At 42.1% G+C, this 22503-nt stretch overlaps 1 protein-coding gene across 1 annotated transcript in view; it reads right to left on the reverse strand.

Annotated features, from left to right (window-relative positions):
- Positions 1-13642, reverse strand: part of LOC114668192 (gastrula zinc finger protein XlCGF57.1-like) — a 42118-nt gene extending 28476 nt beyond the window's left edge. Inside the window, exon 1 of the mRNA XM_051925764.1 lies at positions 13556-13642. The gene's annotated coding sequence lies outside the window, so the exon portion shown is untranslated. The remainder of the gene's footprint in view (positions 1-13555) is intronic.
- Between the last annotated feature and the right edge of the window lie 8861 nt (positions 13643-22503).

Below are 22503 nucleotides of genomic sequence, written 5' to 3' on the forward strand. Positions count from 1 at the left end.
TGCTAGATGGCAGCCTCCCTGGGTTGCAGCGGTGCCTTGGACTACCCCAGGGTTTCACTAAAGAAAAATAAAAGTTCTTTGTTTATTTTAGATGTGCCTCCCGTGTCCAATCTGTGTCAGGTTGGGTGCAATAAAGCACCTTTCTTACAATACATATTTACATACACATACACACATACACATACAGGCACATGAAAAAGTTTGGGAACCCCCCTTAATTCTTTGGATTTTTGTTCATCATTGGCTGAGCTTTCAAAGTAGCAACTTCCTTTTAATATATGACATGCCTTATGGAAACAGTAGTATTTCAGCAGTGACATTAAGTTTATTGGATTAACAGAAAATATGCAATATGCATCATAACAAAATTAGACAGGTGCATAAATGTGGGCACCCCAACAGAGATATGACATCAATACTTAAAGACCGAAGAACAGTCGTAGACTACTAAGCACTGTTGTAAGTCGCTCTGGATAAGAGCGTCTGCTAAATGATGTAAATGTAAATGTAAAATACTTAGTTGAACCTCCTTTTGCAAATATAACAGCCTCTAGACACTGTCCTCGTATAGCCTTTGACGAGTGCCTGGATTCTGGATGGAGGTATTTTTGACCATTCTTCCATACAAAATCGCTCCCGTTCAGTTAAATTTAATGGCTGCCGAGCATGGACAGCCTGCTTCAAATCATCCCATAGATTTTAGATGATATTCAAGTAAGGGGACTGCGACGGCCATTCCAGAACATTGTACTTCTCCCTCTGCACGAATGCCTTTGTAGATTTTGAACTGTGTTTTGGGTCATTGTCTTGTTGGAATATCCAACCCCTGCGTAACTTCAACTTTGTGAATGATGCTTGAACATTATCCTGAAGAATTTGTTGATAGTGGGTTGAATTCATCCGACCCTCGACTTTAAGAAGAGCCTCAGTCCCTGAACTAGCCACACAGCCCCACAGCATGATGGAACCTCCACCAAATTTGACAGCAGGTAGCAGGTGTTTTTCTTGGAATGCGGTGTTCTTCTTCCGCCATGCAAAGCGCTTTTTGTTATGACCAAATAACTCAACTTTTGTCTCATCAGTCCAAAGCACTTTGTTCCAAAATGAATCTGGCTTGTCTAAATGAGCATTTGAATACAACAAGCGGCTCTGTTTGTGGTGTGAGTGCAGAAAGGGCTTCTTTCTCATCACCCTGCCATACAGATGTTCTTTGTGCAAATTGCACTGAATTGTAGAACGATGGACAGATACACCATCTGCAGCAAGATGTTCTTGCAGGTCTTTGGAGGTGATCTGTGGGTTGTCTGTAACCAGTCTCACAATCCTGCGCATATGCCGCTCCTGGATTTTTCTTGGCCTGCCAGACCTGCTGGGTTTAACAGCAACTGTGCCTGTGGCCTTCCATTTCCTGATTCCATTCCTTACAGTTGCAACTGACAGTTTAAACCTCTGAGATAACTTTTTGTAGCCTTCCACTAAACCATGAGACTGAACAATCTTTGTTTTCAGATCTTTTGAGAGTTGCTTTGAGGATCCCATGCTGTCACTCTTCAGAGGAGAGTCAAAGGGAAGCACAACTTGCAATTGACCACCTTAAATACCTTTATATCTCATGATTGGACACACCTGTCTATGAAGTTCAAGGCTTAACGAACTAATCCAACCAATTTGGTGTTTCAAGTAATCCGTATTGAGCAGTTACATGCATTCAAATCACCCACATTTTTGCAAAGCCAGTTTTTCACATTTGATTTAATCTCATAAAACTAAATACTGCTTCACTAAAAATCTTTGTTCAGAAAACACCCCAATACTTCGATGTTCCTAGGAAATGAAAGACATACCACTTATCTTTTTTTGTTGAAAGTAGAGTCAGTTATTATGCAGGCTGAGAGAGGTTCCCAAACATTTTCATATGGCTGTATATACATACATACATACATACATACACATTAATCTATATTTACATATCCATCCTCTTATTATTATTCTTATGTTAGAAATAAATTGTAGTATTTTGCTTATTGCAGCAAGAGTGTCTGGGTTATCATGAAAATAGCAGAATGTCACGCTGAACAACAAGACGACGACAATGAGGGTGTTTAATGCATAATTTTCCAATTTATGAGCATCGTTTATAAATTGTACAGATCTCTTCTTATTTCTGCCATGCCAGCTAAAAGGTGAAATGGAGATCCCTCACTGAACCTACAGTAATTTGGGGTCCATTTTGAAGAATTTTCACTTTGGACGTCTTGAAGCCAGTATGGTAATTGCAGGGCTGCTTACCTTCTACCTCAGTGGGGTTTGCCACCACTGTAATGGAGACCGATGCATCCAAAGAGCAGTCAAATATACCATTTAGTGATGGCAGCCTGCATTTAACTGAGCTGCTCAACACAAAAATTAAAGGTGTGGGGATCCTGTACTGAGAATTTAGATTAAGGATCAATGTGCCTTATTATTAGTTTCAGAGGTATTAGTTATTAAAAGCTTATGCTTGCAGCAGCTTTAATAGCCAAAATTGATTTTAGCATGAGGGTCCTGTCTTTTGCACTGCCTTCCTGTCTCTTCAATTGTTATGTTTCAAGCCTTAGTGAACCAAGGACATTGTCTTCTCCAAGAGAAAAAACAGACTTTTGTTATGAGAACACGGCTGCTGTGGTCTTTCAGTCAGTTAGTCATGGCTGTCCATCATTCTGACGATGACGCTGTCCAGACCAAACAAGGTCACACATACAGTGGCATTTAAATTTCTATATGAAGACTTTTCAGTTCCTTAAGTGATTAATTAAAACAAAATGTATTATACTAGCTGGCTTTGGGCTGTATAAGAGTTGAAAAGTTGATTATTACAGTCTTGTGTTTTTCCCTCTCTTGAGAAGATGCCCATTAGCTCAAGGCCGCCTGCTTCCACTACTAGCAGCTCAGCCTCGGCGCAGGCAAATAATGTAGGTGATAGTGTGAGGCTGCGTGCAGTAGTGTAGATGTCCGCTTTTGCAGGTTTTCACGTTAGCATGTTTATATATGTTTTAGACAGCATTAAAGTCTATACGTAAATGCTACTTCTTGAAATAATTGTGTAAGAGTTAATTGTTAAAGGATTGTATTTTTCTTTCTGCCAAGCAGTTAGGAAGCACTATGCTTGTCTGCTCAAGGTCATCCACAGCCTGGCCCTTCTCAGTAAAGCTGCGCGCTGTAGCCTACCAGCACAACAGCCTAGGATTTTAGCCATAATGGATGCAAGTGCAACAAGCAATTATTAATGGAGTAGTTCAGTTTCTCATTTGAGGGTACTCCAGATTCTAATTTAGGGACAAGAATTGATTAACTGTAGGCATGATACTGTAGGAGCACCCCTTTTCTTTGAGTACTGGCCAGGCTCACATGGAGGAAAGATCTTTAATAAGTTTAAAAAAAAAAAAAAAAAAAAAAAGTAAAATGTAAGAAGACATTCTTTACAACAGTAAGGAAATTAAAGATTAGCAGTGGCATCCAGTCCAGGTAGTGTTCCATGCTAAGATATGCTGTAAAAAATAGGGGATAAAAGGGGGTTTACTAACAGAAAGGTAGACTGTTTTTTCTAAAGAGTCAACACTCTGGAAAAAGATGCAAGGAACATCTGGAAGATATCAGCGAAAGAGTGTGCAAGATCAGCTGGCTTTGGCAGGAGGTTATGGGGAGAAGAAATCAATGTCATTAAACACAAATAAATTAGAGTATTTTCTTAGTTCAACATTCTGTGAAGATTAACTGATAAAGGAACAGATTCTCCATTCTTAATATGGCTGGGAACGCTCTAACTTCCTTCTTCTTCTTCTTTCGGCTGCTCCCATTAGGGGTCGCCACAGTGGATCATCTTCTTCCATACCTTTCTGTCCTCTGCATCTTGTTCTGTTACACCCATCACCTGCATGTCCTCTCTCACCACATACATTAACCTTCTCTTAGGCCTTCCTCTTCCCTGTCAGCTCTATCCTTAGCACCCTTCTCCCAATATACCCAGCATCTCTCCTCTGCACATGTCCAAACCAACACAATCTCGTCTCTCTGACTTTGTCTCCCAACCGTCCAACCTGAGCTGACCCTCTAATGTTCTCATTTCTAATCCTGTCCATCACACCCAATGCAAATCTTAACATGTTTAACTCTGCCACCTCCAGCTCTGTCTCCTGCTTTCTGGTCAGTGCCACCGTCTCCAACCCATACAACATAGCTGGTCTCAATACCATCCTGTAGACCTTCCCTTTCACTCTTGCTGATACCCGTCTGTCACAAATCACTACTGATACTCTTCTCCACCCATTCCACCTTGCCTGCACTCTCTTTTTCACCTCTCTTCCACAATCCCCATTACTCAATACTGTTGATTTCAAGTATTTAAACTCATCCACCTTCGTCAACTCTACTCCTTGCATCCTCACCATTCCACTGACACACATGTATTCTGTCTTGTTCCTACTGACCTTCATTCCTCTCCTCTCTGAAGCATATCTCCACCTCTCAAGGGTCTCTTCTTACTTCCTAGAGGACATTTAAGAAATATGTATATATTTTGTAATACAAGGCACTTTGATAGATTGATTTCTTTTCTCATCCCCTTCTTGTGTTAGAAGTACCTTTCATATTTAAAATATGAAACACAATAAAACGCTGGTGTCTGTAAAACAACAAAGCTGATGAAAGGTTCACTTTTATAATTTGATGCTTTAATGAAACAATCCAGACATTTTTATTAAGATTCTAAAGCTTAAAGGTAGAAATGTATGTGGTATTTTAATCAGTAAAATCTATCTATTATAATAAAAAAATCTTGGGTCGAAATGTGATCATCTCTGCGAGACACTTTGAAGTCCCGCGAGACAAGGAAGTGAGACAAAAGGACAGCTGCTGTACAGGCTTTTAAATGATCGATGCAAAGTGCAACAAGCAGAACACGCAGATTGGTAGCAGCCACAGCAAGCTATCAGCTGATCAGTTCGCATCTCCTTAGCGTGCGTTCAGCCACCCCCCCTCCCCACCCCCTTCACAATGTGAGCGGCAGAGACGCAAAGTGGCTAGTGTGAAGCGCGACCCCGGGGGGTAGTAATTAATAAAGAAAGAAAAAATAAATACTACTTGGGATATATGTAAAGGAGGTAACCCTTTACATTAAGTGTCCATAATTACACTGTAACTACTATGTAATTACCTGTATATGTATAGTGTAACTATGAGTTATTACTCCGTACTTTGTGTAATACAAAGTAACGTTATAATTAATTACTCAGTTGTCATTGTTATTGTTATTCCACTGTTAATATAATTACAATGTAACAATTTATCACTTATCCAAAAACAAGTGAACTTACATAGTTACATTGTATCTGTACTTTCAAAATGTAATAAAAACATCAGGGTATGTAACTACAACTATGTAACAGATGTTTCATGGTACAACTATGTAACAGATGTTTCATGGTACAACTATGTAACAGATGTTTCATGGTCTGGGCAATTTTAATGGAGAATTGCAGCAGTAACTGCATAGGTTTTCAATGATATTTCAAGATCTTTTTTAAATGATGAAAACACCTTTAACACACACTTAATGTAAAGTGTTACCTAAAGGAACTTTAAGCTTTAGATGGCAGGTTACGACGTGTTGATAAATGGATTTCAAGATCATTTTTGCTGATATAAGTGACCTTTGGAATAATTAAAGAGACTGAGTGAGAAGCAATTAAAATATTCTATACCACTTACCTTGTTAATCTTAGATATGGTCAAATATAAAAACATTTTTTCCACTTATGCAAGAAATTTAAGACTGTACATTTTTGAACAATGTCTTATAATTAGAGAAATGTGGGGCCTAACTTTTTTTTGACCTCATCTCTAAAAATAACAAAAAATTTCTTTCTTGACTTCTGCTTGCTATGTTGACTGACAGATGTTCTCTGGAGGACACTTTTCTATACCATATTGTCATCCATTTAGGGGAAGGGTACAGTGAACACGGAGACAAATTTGTATTTTAGAATAATTGGCTGAAATCTTCTTGCTTTTTACAGGAATCTCCACAGAACATGGCTCTTTAACTAATAACTTCCATAACAATCAACCTTATCTTTTCTTTTGTTTGTTTTCCATTCCTGGACGTATTTGTATTCTCTGTGAGAGGATTGTGGCATTCGGCTCTTGAGTTGTTATATTAATGGGTTCGGTGACAGGGTTTCTACTGCCTGATATCCTTTTCCTCCACATTTCCTCTTATATTAATATGATAATTTATTATTGAGTACTTTTCTCTTCATATATATTAAGATTGCTTTTATTTTTATAATGATTTACTTATGATGGATACGTTTTCAATTGAGTGGAATCTGCAAAAAGCAGCCAAACAGTATACAGTTATAAAGGAAAGCTTTCATGTAAGTATTCATTCTTGAATATAAATAACTACATTGCTCAACAATGTGCTCATCACCTTTAGAATTCATTTTGATCATTAAAAGCAAATTGGCCAGACAAAAGCACAGACTCGATTGAAATGATCATCCACTTTACCGCTGGCAATATTTCTGATAAGGGGGATCCCCGACGAAGTAGGTCTGACACCTTGAGACATTATTGTTGGGATCCATAAGTAGCTACCAATGAAGAACTGCAATGCTGACTAATATTAAGTGAATTTTTAAAAATCTTTACATCTGTCATTTTTTTCTAGTAAATCGTAGCTGACAACTTTTAAGGTTGAAACCAGGAGATTGGGATGTGATTAAAGGTCTGCAGACAAACCAATCATCCAACTCCAAGGAGAAACCACACATACCAGAGGGGGCGTCAAGTCGTGGATTAGGCCATAGACCAGTGGACTACTAGACAACATGCTTACATTTCAGTTAAAGGCATCCCAGGTCCCTGATGCTAACAATTCAACTGTGCTGGTAACGGCGGACACCAAACAGATCATCGTGTGTCGTGATTTGTAGATGGCATCCATCTACCTCTGATCAAGAGTTCTAGACCTTGTCTCTTTTGCTTTGGGGTATTGCACTCCAAGACCTGCTTAAATCCTGACCAGAGAAGAAATTGTCACACTTTTACTCTGCAGGGCTCAATGTTCTTTGCCAGAGCCCACTTTAACTGGCCACAGTCCGTCCACTTGTTTGACAACCAAGTACTTGAATTCTTCCTCCTCTTTTCTGCAGCAACGTCTTTCAAAAAGGATTGGAGCCATGAAATTATGGAAGGTAGAGAAGGAAAAGCTAATTATCTGCAAGCACAGCAAGGCAAATTAACTCTTTTAATAAGAAAGTAATTAATTGAATATTTGTATTAATGGAAATAATGCATGATAATTATGAATTTAAAGTGGTTTGGGTTTAACCGGTATAGCAATTGGGATAATATAATTAAACAGTTTAAAAAATGTGATTAGCATACCATGGTCAGCACCTGGTGTATAAGCAAATGCCTAAGAGTAAAAATTATTAGAGACTAGGGGGCTCTGCCCCCTGCTCACTTCGCCTCGGGTTTGGTTTCCCAGATATACAATTTAAAGAGCTTGTTATTTTCATGGGAATTGTTACATATGTATTATTTTCACTTTTACTTTAAAACCTTTGTAAAAACAATATTTGGAATTAACTTTCACAAATATCGCATTGAATTTTGATTCCGTTGTAAAAGGCGCTATATAGCGCCCGACCCAGCACAGACTCAGGCAGAGGCACGTACTTAAATAAAACACGCTTTATTATTTCTTCAGCCGTGAGGCACGCCTTCCCCGTGTCCCACAGGCCCAACACAGTCCCAAATACACTCACAATTACTCTCTCTCTCTTTTCCTTTTACCACCACTCCTCTTCAGGCTTAGTCCTCCTCCTCCCGACTCTGGCTCTCCCGAGTGGTGGTGTTGGCGGGTTTTTTTTATACCCCCCCCCGGGAGCGTTCCAGGTGCTTGATTACCTGGTCCTAATTGACCTTCCGAGTGGGGCTGACGAGTCGACCAGCTGGGCTGGAAAGTCCATGCAGCTCCCCCTGGCGGCCATCCAAGCCCCCAACCAGGCTGTAGAGGACTCCATCTCCCATGGAGCCTTGCGCCAGGTTGGGGAATCATCGTCCACCAGGGAGGCTGCCACCAAGCGTCCCAGGGGAGGTACTGAGCTGCCCATGGTGGCTCCCCCGGAACAGATGCAGCAGGGGCGTCCCTGCCAGGCATGGGACCCAGCTGTCCTTCACACCGTGTTTGGGCTTACATAACGTATAACTGCCTGTGAGTGAATATCGTTTTTCTCTCTAATAAATAAGAGGACTTTTTCGAATGTTTGTCCATGTGCTTTCTTCTTCGCTTTGTCGCTGACGTGTCATCTAAAACGTATAAAATTATTGTCCTGATAAAATTTATAAGAGCTGAGAGCGCAGGAAGCATGTCTGACAAAAGCATTCACACAACTGAGTTCAGATGACCGTGGTCTTGTTTGAGTAGTTGTAAGTACTGTAGGGCGTGACGTGAAAGAATCTCATGTTAAAAGTCTCCATCTCACGAGACTTCATACCATGCCAACATTTTTGGAACCTTTAAATTCTCACTGGCAACACAAATTAGATGATCTAGAAGTCTCTGACTTAAATTTTAAATCCGAACAATATATCCGCTGTTGTGAAGGAAGGTTGGGGGGGCTGAACGCATGCTAAGGAGATGCGTTTGGATCATCTGCTGGCTTGCTGCTGCTGCTGGTGAGCTGCGTGTTCTGCTTGTCGCGCTGCGCGTTGATCATTTAAAAGCCTGTACAGCAGCAGTCCTTTTGTCTCGTGGGATGTCAAAGTGTCTTCTGAGAAGATCATGTCTTGTTTCCCTCCCCCAAGATTTTTTTTTTATAATAGTATTTGTATCTGCCCATTGACTCTAAGTATGAGAAGATAAATTACCTTTAAGGACCAATTATTTATGTAATCTTAATCAAAATCTAATCTAACACTGCATAAAATGTCTATTGGGATTACGTTAAGTGACTCTCATCACAGTTGCATTCCAGCGTTACACATCCCCCATCTCCAAAGCCCACAAGGCAGCCTGGAGAAGGACAGCAAACAAGCAGGTAACTCTAAGGACCCCATCTGCCATTTGTAACCAGATATGGCCCTTAAACAAATACTGGGATGAGGGGCAATGGTTCCATGTTTGGAACAACAGTGCCTTTTCCCTACCCAATGATTTCCTGTACATTCCGATGCGACTTTGGGAACCGAGTTTCACCTCAGAAAAACCTAATCCTCAATTACATTCCTCACATTCCTGATCTTGAGTTAATAAAAACTATTAGCCTTTTAATTAATCAATCCTCATCATTAAGTTGGGATCAGGGTGAGAAACTGAACTGCTCAATTAATAATTACTTGATGCACCAGCATTCCGTAAGGCTAAAATCATAGGCAGCTGTGCCAGAAAGCAACAGCACACACCTTCACTGATGAGAGCTAAGCTGTTGACAGCCTTGAGCAGACAAGCACAGTGCTTCCCGTCCGCTTGGAAGAAAGAGAAAATACAAGCCTTTAGCAATGAACTCTTATATAGTAAGGCTAGCTGTTATAATACACCCTGCTGTAACTTGATTAATTATTACACGGACTAATAAAGTAGTGTTGACATGTAGATTTAAATGCTTTGTCTAAAATTCACCTATTTGTCAGCGCCAAGGCCAAGCACTAGGAATGGAAGCAGGCGGCCTTCAACTAAAGAGAGGTGAAACACAAGCCTGTAATAATCAACTCTTAAATTCTTTTATAACTTGAAGCCAGCTAGTATAGTAAGCTTTGCTTTAATTAATCACCTGAGGAATTGAAAAGTCTTCAGAATGCCATTGTAACATATTTAAATGTATATGTGCTAATGTGGAATCTTGCTTAGTTTTCTCCAGATCGGGCGTCTGTGAACGTGTTTAGTCTTCTGTCAGCTAAAGGCCCAGCAGCCGTTATCTCAAAACAAAGTCTGTTTATCTCTCAGAGAACACAATGTCTTTGATTCACTGAGGCTTGAAACGCAACAACTGAAGAGAGACAGGCAGGCGCTGCAAAAGACAGGAGCCTTACGCTATAATCAATTGTGGCCTTTAAACCTACTTCAAGAATAAGCTTTTAAAAGCTAATAACTCTAAAACTAATAATAAGGTGCATTGATTCTTAATCTAAAAATTCTCATCTGCCTACTTTTGCAGGTTTTCACGTCAGCACATTTATATGTTTTAGATAGCATTTAAGTCTCTAATATGACAATGCTACTTCATGAATCAATACATAATCAAGTTACAGCAAAATGTAGCATGCCAACTGGCCTTACTGTGTAAGAGTTAATTGTTAAAGGCTTGGATTTGTCATTCTGCCAAGCAGTTAGGAAGCACTATGCTTGTCTGCTCAAGCCCATCCGCAGCCTGGCCCTTCTCAGTAAAGCTGTGGGCTGCGCTTACCTAGGATTTTAGCCTTAAGGGATGCTGGTGAAACAAGCAATTATTAACTGAGCAGTTCAGTTTCTCCTATGTAGGCCCTCACGATTCTGACTTAGTGGTGAGAACGGATTAACTGAAACGCCACCAGTTTTTACTAGTTGAAGATTAGGAATGTGAGGAATGTAAAAGATGATTAGGTGACGGTCATCTCTGGGGCCAGGCAACAGGTACAGCCTTCAAGTCGAAATAATTGATATGAAAAGATTTGTGATTATTAGGGGAAGTCTACAAGACCAGGTAACTTCTGGAAAAAGATACAGAACGAGGTCGTTAATATGAAGATAACGTGAAGTGCAAGATGAGAAAAATGTATGAAGCAGAGATGCTTGGTGATTAGAACTGAGATAAATATGAGCCACACCCGGACTACTGGGCTCACGTCATTGAATTGAGACAGGCTTTTACATGCTCTGCCATGATTTTATATGCTGTGCAATAAAGTCTGTTCTGACTGCCTAGCTAAAAAGTCTGTGTGTTGTTTCTGAAGAAGTGCTCTCCACAACACCGGACAGTCTGACTACAGTGAAAGAAAGAAAAACAGATGCATATTTCTTAATATTTTTAATCCTAAATTTAAAGAGAACTCAAATTTACACTCTCACTGAAAATACTTGCTAATATGAACTGATTATGTCCACAGCCATAACATCAATTTTGAGCTCACAGTTTGAAGACTCACTAAAACTCACGTATGACAGAGGAAATAGGCATCAGCAGAGGGTTTACAGAAATAAAGTTCTGAACAACTTGGGGGCCTTAATGACAGGACCACAGCTAAAGGGTAAAAGTCTTAATGAACATTTACAGGCTTCACAATAAAATCTCTCAACTCTCTCTTCAGCAACTCAAACCCCAATGTTACGTTTATCAGCTTGTGGAAGTACATGTTTCATACAAACACACATTATCATAAACAGTTTAATAATTAACACAGTAATAAACTCATATTAAATAGCAGCACCTCCCTATATTGCAACCTTGGCATGATGGAGGCCTTGTTTGCCTCAGTCTTCCTTAGAGCACCATTGTCTGGAGATTTCCAGTCCTGATGGGCCAGTTTGCCATGGGTAACCCAAAGGGGAGGGGCCAGACAAAGAACTGCCCATTTTTGACCTTCATGAATATTCTAAATAAACGAAAGAGGGTCTGGCCCAGAAGACGGATGCCCGTCCCGACAGTAGTGTTCACCTAAGAGTAGCACATGGGGTGACCCACACAGCCTGGTTGGGCTCTGCATGATAAAGCTATCTGCAGATGTTGCCAGATGCGACTTAGTTAACATTTCACCACTATGTAACAGTACAAAACAAACACAAGCAGAAGTTATTGGGATTTGGAATGAAAACCAGAGTACCTGAATAGGGCAGGAGCCAGCTATAGACCATCACAGGATACACTTGCATTCAAGTCCACGGCCACACCAGGCTGTTAGATTTGCCAGGCCACTAAACCTGGGCAGTTTAAGAGAAGTGGAGAAAATCAGGATAAAAGAACAGACATGGAAACTGCATAGAGACTTAAAAAACAGAAAGAGATTCAAATTCAGTCTGCTGGAACCGTGAGGTAGTAACACAAACCACAAATCTCTATTAACTTCTCTAATATTCACTAACAGGCATTACTGGTTTGGTTTTAGCACTGAAATACGGGAGTCTGTCATATTTGATACAAGTTAAAAGAAAAGGGAAAAAAGACACACATGTAAGTGTCCATCCATGCAATGCATGTAATTGTCTGCTGTAAGTAGTTTTGAGGCTGTGTGTGTAAATACAGATACTGATGGCCATCCTTTGCCAGTTATGAACATTCAATTCATACTCCAAATGTAGGGTTGACAGATTAGAAAATTAGAAATAGGGACACTCTTAAAATCTGTCTCTATATTACTATATAAATAAATTTATACATGCCCCCTATACACCCAGACCAATATATTATATAAAAGTACAGACATGAGTTAAAATCATAAAGCTAAGATTTTAATGGGTTATGAGGAAAACAAAAGTAAAATCATTTGAAAATTATTTAATGCAAGCTAAAAAAAATTCTGTAAAAGTGAAATCATTTGAAAATATTTTTTAATACAGACAACAGAGAAATATTATTTAATACAGGCAGTTAGAAAAAAACTGGTCCGTGGAAAGTAGTAACAACACATTTGTTGACCCCGTATGTTGCAATGCTGATCCAGAACTGCACAGCAGCGCGGCTGGAGAGCAAAACGGCAAGAGTGTCGCTGTCCTCAGCCAACCAGAGCAACTGAACAAGTTACAAACAGGCAGTAAACACTAGTTTCCTCGTTACATTTGGGTTATTTTCATCAAGATGATCTGAGAAATGAAAGTATAATTACTTATAAAGTTACAACTAAGTACCGTAAGAAGGTAGTAAAAATTATATTACGAAATTTGAAAATGAACTAAATACGGGACATTTGGATGTCCCTGTAAGGTCAGTAAGGCATGGGGACAAAATTATCAAATATGGGATATGTACCGTATATAAGGGACGTCTGGCAACCCTATAAAGGGCAAGTTACGCCATGGCAGCCCTGCAGTTTTCTGTCGCTATATTTTAGTATTCATTCTCACCTCGCATTCCCTAAGACGGCCATGGGCGCCAGTAAAAGAGAAAAGCGAACTAAACAAAAACAGATCAGACGTGTAAAGACCGAGTGACACCTCACTGCTGTTTTAACGGTCGGCCTGTCACCAGCTCACCGATTGTCTTTGAACTGAACGCCGCGGACTGACGAAGGAAAACCAAAAGCAGAAATCAAATCGCCGTGCGTGCTGAATGTCCGTCTCCTCGAGTTCGGCGATTTGAGAAGGAAACGACAAAAAGAATACACAGAAAGGAATGGATAGGAGCCGGCTGTGTGTCCAGGTGATCTGAAGTAAAAATGGGACTCAACCACGTGAAGTGAACCACAGATACCAATGAATAGCAACGCCACGCAGGTGGCCACAGGGGGATTCACTCGAGCAAATTCACTCGCGGTAATTCTGAGTAGCACGAATGAAAACTCACACATCCATAAAGTGTGTCTCCATAACCCAGAACACTTACCGTCTATCTCTTGGCGTTGGGGTTCTTTCTGAACTCGTTCACATTTCTGCACCACTCGACAATACGAGGCAGAGGCTACGACAGCTGCGTGGCTTCAGCGTCTGTCTCCATGGATGACGTCAGCCTGAGGCCGCCATAGGTTCACGTGACAGTTGAGCGAAAATGCGCTGGAGATGGAGAGAGGCTGGGTGGCTCAGTGTATGGCTACCTTATAAGGGTCTATTAAATCAACGGAGTCAAAGGGGGAGCTGCGTTAGTTTGTGGTTAGGGTAAGGCCTGCAAAATTACTGTTTTTTCTTTCTACACTTTTGATTTTCTGAATTAATTCCTGTAAATTTTAGTAAAATTCTTGGTATCGTCTTTTGCATTTTGATATAAATATTGATATAAATTTTGCATAAGAAGAAACTACCATTCCTCCTGGATACGTATATGTCCCTCCTCTCTTCCTTCTCTGCATCTCTGCTGTCTGCACAAAAATCCTTGCATACTCTGAAATAAATGCCTGCTAAATCTTCCTTACCTTCAAGTCTCTCTGAAGTCCCTTCTGCTGCTCCCAACCTTTGTTATTCTCTCCTAATGGTTTTGCTTCCTTCTTCTCTTTCAAAGTCACCAAGATTAATAAAACACTTCAAGACCCCCAAAACACTTTCTGACTCTCCTCTGTGTCATTTTCCTCTTTCCTCCTTCTCTATTGTAAATGACTGATATTTCTGACCCACTGCCTGTGTTCTGAACCCCATTCTTTCACACTTTTCTACAGTTCATCTCTCTTTCCTTGATTCCCAGACTCGATCCTGGGGACCCACTGTGGCTGCAGGTTTTTGTTCCAACCAGATTCACAATCGGATGATGAAAATCGACAACAACTAACCTAATTTAATTAGCTGGTCTTTTTTACTCTTCTCTTATTCTGCATTCAGAAAAACACAACAGTATATTTTTTAACATTTATAAGACATTTAGAAATATTTCTGCTTTTGCTAGAGATTTAAATGCTTAACTCACTTTTGTTGATTTCATTCTATTTTGCCCTTTCTCTGTGTAATTTGCTCGCATTGTTGTATCTTAATAATGACAATATTAGCACAGTTTAGCACAGTTAGAGCAGACAGAGATGCAAGTACCTGCGGGAAGCACAAAGGAGGAGGACTCGCTCTCTATGTTAATACACGGTGGTGTAACTCTGGACATGTTAATGTCAAAATCTCCACTTGCTGTAGGGACATCGAACTGTTGGCCGTAAGTTTGCGTAACTATTACTTGCCCAGAGAGTTTGGACACACCATTGTTGTTATTGTTTACATCCCTCCTCGGGCGGATGTGGAGACGGCGAGTGACATCATCCATTCTGCTGTTGCTAAGTTACAAACGCAGCACCCCGAGGTGCTTGTGCTAATCGCTGGAGACTTTAACCATGTGACGCTGGACAAAACATTACCTGCCTTCTCCCAGTATGTGGACTGTAACACCCGGGGAAATAAGACTGTTGATTTACTGTATGCAAACGTTAAAGACGCATTCAGTGCCACCCCGCTGCCTGCGCTTGGGAAAGCAGATCATAACCTGGTTCTGCTTCAGTCTCACTACAAACCAAGAGTGAGGGTCCTACCTACAACCACACGCTCATTCAGGAAGTGGTCCCCTGAGGCAGAGAAGGCTCTGAGAGACTGCTTTGGAACTACAGACTGGGGTATCCTGCAGGGATCACATAGTGAGAACATTGAGGAGGTTGTTGACTGCACTACTGACTACATCAACTTCTGTATGGACATTGTAGTTCCAGTAAGAACTGTATGCTGCTATGCTAACAACAAGCCATGGATTACAAGTGACATCAAGGGCCTTTTGAACCAGAAGAAAAGGGCTTTTAAAGGCGGTGATCAGCATGAGCTCAAGCGCATGCAGAAGGAACTCCGAGTCCAGCTCAGGGCGGCGAAGGAGCAGTACAGGAGAAAGCTGGAGCAGAAGTTGCAGAATAACAGCATGAAGGAAGTGTAGGATGGGATGAAGATCATCACTGGCTGCAGCTCGAAGCAGGGTGCCACCATCGAGAGAGACGTGAAGAGAGCAAATCAAATGAACAACTTCTTTAACAGGTTTGACCAACCTAACCCACTCTCACTCTCACCTCAAAGTACTGCACCCTCCACACATCCTTCTGCTGATTCCAGCATAGGAGGGACATCCCCACCCACAATTACATCAGCGCAGGTGAGCAGAGAGCTGAGGAGACCTCGTACCAGCAAAGCAGCCGGTCCAGATGGAGTATCGCCATGACTGCTGAAGGTCTGTGCGCTGGAGCTGGGGAGTCCTCTACAGCGCATCTTCAACCTGAGCCTGGAACAGAGGAGAGTCCCAAGGCTTTGGAAAACATCTTGCATCACCCCAGTCCCAAAGGTATCATGTCCTAGTGAGCTGAATGACTTCCAGCCTGTTGCTTTGGCGTCACGTGTGATGAAGACCATGGAGAGGTTGCTGCTTCACCACCTGAGGCCACAGGTTCAACACTCCCTCGACCCTCTGCAGTTTGCATATCAGGAGAAGGTGGGAGCGGAGGATGCCATCATCTATATGCTACACCGATCCCTCTCCCACTTGGACAGAGGCAGTGGTGCTGTAAGAATTATGTTTCTAGACTTCTCTAGCACCTTCAACACAATCCAACCTCTGCTCCTTAGGGACAAGCTGACAGAGATGGGAGTAGATTCATACCTAGTGGCATGGATTGTGGACTATCTTACAAACAGACCTCAGTATGTGCGTCTCGGGAACTGCACGTCTGACATTGTGGTCAGCAGCACAGGAGCGCCGCAGGGGACTGTACTTTCTCCGGTCCTGTTCAGCCTATATACATCGGACTTCCAATACAACTTGGAGTCCTGCCACGTGCAAAAGTTCGCTGACGACTCTGCTATCGTGGGCTGCATCAGGAGTGGGCAGGAGGAGGAGTATAGGGACCTAATCAAGGACTTTGTTAAAGGGTGCGACTCATACCACCTGCAACTGAACACCAGCAAAACCAAGGAGCTGGTGGTGGATTTTAGGAGGCCCAGACCCCTCATGGACCCTGTGATCGTCAGAGGTGACTGTGTGCAGATGGTGCAGACCTATAAATACCTGGGAGTGCAGCTGGATGATAAATTAGACTGGACTGCCAATACTGATGCTCTGTGTAAGAAAGGACAGAGCCGGTTATACTTCCTTAGAAGGCTGGTGTCCTTCAACATCTGCAATAAGATGCTACAGATGTTCTATCAGACAGTTGTGGTGAGCGCCCTCTTCTACGCGGTGGTGTGCTGGGGAGGCAGCATTAAGAAGAAGAACGTCTCATGCCTGGACAAACTGGTGAGGAAGGCAGGCTCTTTTGTTGGCATGGAGCTGGACAGCTTGAAATCTGTGGTAGAGCAACAGGCGCTTAGGAGGCTCCTATCAATTATGGAGAAATCACTGCATCCACTAAACAGTGTCATCTCCAGACAGAAGAGCAGCTTCAGAAATAGACTGCTGTCATTGTCCTGCTCCACTGACAGACAGAGAAGATCGTTCCTCCACCCATATTATGTGTTTCTTCAATTCCACCCGGGAGGGTAAACGTTAACATTATACAAAGTTATTGTCTGTTTTTACCTGCATTGTTATCAACAATTACTCAGCAGCAGAAAAGGAGTGCCTGGCGGTAGTGTGGGCCATGGAAAAATGGAAACATTTTCTAGAAGGGGTTGATTTTGATGTGTACACAGACCACCATGCTCTGACCTGGGTGTTTAATCACCCGAAGACATCTTCCCGACTGACCAGGTGGATGCTGCGCCCCAGAATTTCACCTTCAAGGTGATGTACCAGAAGGGCTATAGCAACATTGTGCCTGATGCTTTGTCTAGGGCGTCAGAATCCTCGGAAAAGGTGTGCTTGGCAGAAGCAAAGAAGGTATTTCCATCACTACCTAGTACTCTCTATGATCTGGCCCAAGCACAAGCTTCCAGCCCTTTCTGCCAAAATATTCGGAAGGAGCTGGATAACCAGCCCACCAACCGGATACACTTTGTGGACCTCCAGGGAGTTCTTTATAGATCTGTTCCATCATCCTTGGGGGGCCTGCAGCAACAACTTGTGGTCCCGGAGGCGCTCATCCCAGAGTTTTTGAACTCTTTTCATGACAGTCCTTTAGGTGGTCATCTTGGCCGGACAAAAACCATCCTGAAGATTCTGGGGGTGGCATGGTGGCCATCGGTCTGGACAGATGTTTGCCGCCACGTGAAGAACTGCCACACGTGTCAACAACTAAAGAACACACCTGGTAAACCATCAGGGATGTTACAATCGACTATCGCAGTTGGACCGGGAGAGACTTTGGGGGTTGATGTGATGGGGCCATTCCCGATGACCAGCTCAAGAAAGACTGTTCTGATGGTGGTAGTGGATTATTTCTCTAAGTGGGTGGAGCTATTTGCACTTACAGATGTCTGTGCCAGCAAGGTGAGCTCCACCCTGAAGAATGAGATATTCACCCGCTGGGGGGGTACCGAAGAACATCATCTCGGACAGGGGTCCCCAGTTCACAAGTTCAGTCCTTGATGATCTCTATACAACCTGGGGAGTGAAGAAAAATCTTACTACAGCATACCATCCCCAGGCTAACATGACTGAATGAGTGGATCGGACCGTGAAGCACATGATTGCCTCCTATGTGGGTGAACGCCATCAGGACTGGGATAAATGGCTCCCCGAGCTCCGGTTTGCCCTGAACACCGCGGTGCACGAAGCCACAGGTGAAACACCTGCTTTGGTGGCGCTGGGCAGACAGCTGAAGGACCCGTTCGACCGACTTTTACCCAGAGCCCCTAGTTCACATATCACCCTCCATAATAACACTTTAAAATTAGAAGAATTTCGGCAGAGAATCCAACAGAGGTTGGTGGAATCGACGTCCAGACATGCCCGGTTATATAATGCCCGGCAGAAGGAAGCGCACTTCAAGCCGGGAGACTTGGTCTGGACTAGAGCCCACCACCTCTCGGATGCCAGCAAGCGGTTCTCTGGCAAGCTTGCGTCTAAATGGTTAGGTCCAGCAGTCATCATGAAGCAAACTGGTCCAGTTAATTTCCAAATTCAAAGGGGTATCAGCACTAACTCCAAGCTTGACACAATTCATGTGGCCAATATCAAGCCGTACTTCGGCCCTCCCTTGTCCAAGGTTTGGGGGGAATGAAGCAGGGCTACATAGTAGTAATAGTGTTGTCAGTGTTAGTACCACGTGCGTCTTGTTCCATCGTCCAGTTTGCTGTTTGTGGGTCAGTGAATGTCGTCCCCGTAAAGGGGGACGGATGATGGGAGGAGACCGCAGCCTCAATCCTGGAAAACACCTGTTTGCTATTAATCAATTACATCCATCACAGGACTATTTAAGCAATCAGGAGGGAATAGAAAAAGGAAGAAGGAGAGGAGAGAAGGAGACTTTTCATTTTCACGACCACGAGCCATCTGTACCTGCTGTATTCCACATCGCGCATTTTCATCCAGTTTGTTTTTCAGTCCGCCGGACTTACTTCAATACCCTCATCACGAGAGACCCCGGGGTCTGACTTCATCATCCACCACGCGCCGAGGATTCACGGTGAGGCTGCTCCATTTTGTTCCGGGAAATACAAACACTCCACGTATAGGTTAACCAGTCAGCTGCATTTCAGGACAATTATATATTCGGACTCAAGTTCATGACCATTCATTCCCGTATATCATTCATTTTTGTTATTCTTGTTGTTTGTTATATGTTACAAGGGCAAGGGAGGGTTTATTGTGTGTATATAATATATATGGTGTTGTTGCTTTGGTGGAGGGATATATATATATTTATTGTGCATTTTTTTTTCTTGTTATTGCTCATTTAATATAATTAATCACCTATTTTTACATATCATCTGTTTTTTGCGTGCTTGATTAAACCGTCGAATGTGGGGAAAATTTTCATTTGTTAGAGGTACGGCTTGTTATTTAGATTCAGCTCAGTAATTTATCCAGGCCACAGGGCTTGGAGGTTTAGCTGCCAGCCGGGTAAGGGGTCGGCCGTTACAAGCTCATTATCCAAAGCATACCACATCATCTGTAAAACACGGTGGAGACAGTGTGATGGCTTGGGAGTGCATGGCTGCCAGTGGCACTGGGACACTAGTGTTTATTGATGATGTGACACAGGACAGAAGCAGCCGAATTAATTCTGAGGTGTTCAGAGACATACTGTCTGCTCAAATCCAGCTAAATGCAGTCAAATTGATTGGGTGGCGTTTCATGATACAGATGGACAATGACACAAAACATACAGCCAAAGCAACCCAGGAGTTTATTAAAGCAAAGAAGTGGAGAATTCTCGAATGGCCAAGTCAGTCACCTGATCTTAACCCAATTGAGCATGCATTTCACTTGTTGAAGACTAAACTTCAGACAGAAAGGTCCACAAACAAACAGCAACTGAAAGCCGCTGCAGTAAAGGCCTGGCAGAGCATTTAAAAGGAGGAAACCCAGCATCTGGTGATGTCCATGAGTTCAAGACTTCAGGCTGTCATTGACAGCAAAGGGTTTTCAACCAAGTATTAGAAATGAACATTTTATTTCCAGTTAATTAATTTGTCCAATTACCTTTGAGCCCCTGAAATGAAGGGATTGTGTTCAAAAAATGCTTTAGTTGTCTCACATTTTTATGCAATGGTTTTGTTCACCCCACTGAATTAATGCTGAAAGTCTGCACTTCAACTGCATCTGAGTTGTTTCATTTAAAATTCATTATGGTAATGTACGGAACCAAAATTAGAAAAAAGTTGTCTCTGTCCAAATATTTATGGACCTAACTGTATTTACAGTGAACAGCACACAACCCCAGTACTTCCCCAAAGTCCAGGCCTCTGTACACAATGATGCCTCTCTTCACTGCCTCCTCTCCTCTCCACCAAGATTTCATCTTCTTCCTCCCGACTCCAGCCATCGAATGGAGGGAGGCAGCCCCTTTTATATCCACCCAGATGTGCTCCAGGTGCCTCCCAATTAACTTCTGCCAGCACTCCCCAGTGTGGCGGAAGCACCGGCTAGGCACCCAGAAGCACTCCGGGTGTCCCTGGTCGTCTTCCCCCCAAGCACTTCCGGGTGTGGCGGAAGTGCTGAGGACCAGGGCTCTCCTGGCATCGGGGCGCACCCTGGCGGTGACCACAGGCCCCTATAGGGTTGAGTTTCTAAACTCTGTTCCCGTGGTCCCCAAAACCACCAGAGTGGTTGCCCCCTCGTGGTCTAGAGGAGGTGTAAGCCTTCCTCCAGTCCTTCCGGTGCCACCCCCAGCTGCTTGCCACAACATGTAGAATAAAATGCAAAAAAAAGAAAAAAATACATCTTCTCTAAACTTAGCTTTTCTTGTAAAACTTTAGTTGTTTCTATACTTAAAGATTCTCAACTTCTTCTTCTGTATGTTTTAAACGTACGGCACAGCACTTTCTATTAAGTGCGTTGTCTTACATTTTTCTTAGTACGCAAAACACATACACAAGGTACGCAATGCTCAAAAGGCACGAGAGGCACGGTTTAAAACCATGTGCCATCTACACCTTACACATGGCAAGGCTGATCACTAACTGAGAATAATGTTTAGTCAGAGTAGTTAGAAATAGCATGAATATACCAATTCAATTCTACTTATGGGAGTTATAGGAACCTCCCTTAGATTATATACTTTCATTTAGTAAAACATTTATGAATCTTATGTAACTAGGAAATGGCTCTTACAGTACTTCTACCTTTATGTTAACAAACAAAGGCGCTGCTAATCACACAGGTAGTGATTTAAATGAACTTCCTATGTGTTCTCTCAGGGTGCAGTAGCCATTGTATTCATGTGTGTTAGTCACTGTTATCACTTGTTATGGCTTTGTGCACTGAGAGTATTTAAAAGTGTATTCTTAAAGTTGATGATTTGCATATATTCAAAGAGAATCATGAGCATTATATCAGGGGTGCACGTTAGTATAGTAAGGGTTACAGTTAGTCTTAGACCATGAAGGAGTTAATTAAGAAAGGCCACAATTGATTTTAGCACTAAAGGGCAGCCTGCCTGCTCTTTTACTTGCTTTGCTTTGAATTTCTGTGAATCGAGGACGTTGTGTTCTTTGAAGGAGGTGAGCTAATGAGCAACAAGATTTTGTTTTAGGAACACCGGTGCTTTGCCTTCTGCCTGACATACTGTAGATTAAACAAGTTTCTCTAAGCATTCAAGGCTTAATTATGGGAACACTGCAGGCAAGCTTTCATATTAGTACATTTACATGTAGGATAAAGGATCATTTAAGTTTATATGTCTGTGCCTCTTTATGAATAATAATAAAAATAATAAAATTACAGAAGAGTATATTAAACCAGTTTTAAACTATGTGAGAATTCATTGTTAAGGGCCTGTACTTTAATTTCAAGTAGTCATGAGGCACCATGCCAAGCTGTCTGCAACTTAGTCCTTATCAGTGAAGCTGTGTGCTGCTGCCTAACTTGCACGGCTATCTATTATGTCAGCCTGAAGAGATGCTACTGCAACAAGTAAGCATTAATTGAATTATTAATTAAGCAGTCCAGTTTTTTCACAGGTGGGTTCTACTGAGTCCAAAGTAGTGGTGAGAACTAATTAACCAAAGACCATCAATCTTTAACAGTTCAGGATTAGGGAGGAGTGATTAGGTGATGCTTACCTCCAGGCGACAAGTAAATTCTTCGAGCCAAAGGGGTTTTAATGAAGAAACAGATAAAGAAGGGTAAGTTGTTATGAGAAAGTCTATGATGGCAGGATATTGTTATGAGAAAGTCTGAAACATCTGGGGCCTCATGCATAATGCCGTTCATAGAATTCACACTAAAACATGGCGTACGGACAAAAGTGGAAATGTGCGTACACACAAAAAAAATCCAGATGCATAAA

The sequence above is a fragment of the Erpetoichthys calabaricus genome, chromosome 1 (assembly GCF_900747795.2).
Source record: "Erpetoichthys calabaricus chromosome 1, fErpCal1.3, whole genome shotgun sequence".
NCBI classification, from domain to species: Eukaryota; Metazoa; Chordata; class Cladistia; order Polypteriformes; family Polypteridae; genus Erpetoichthys; species Erpetoichthys calabaricus.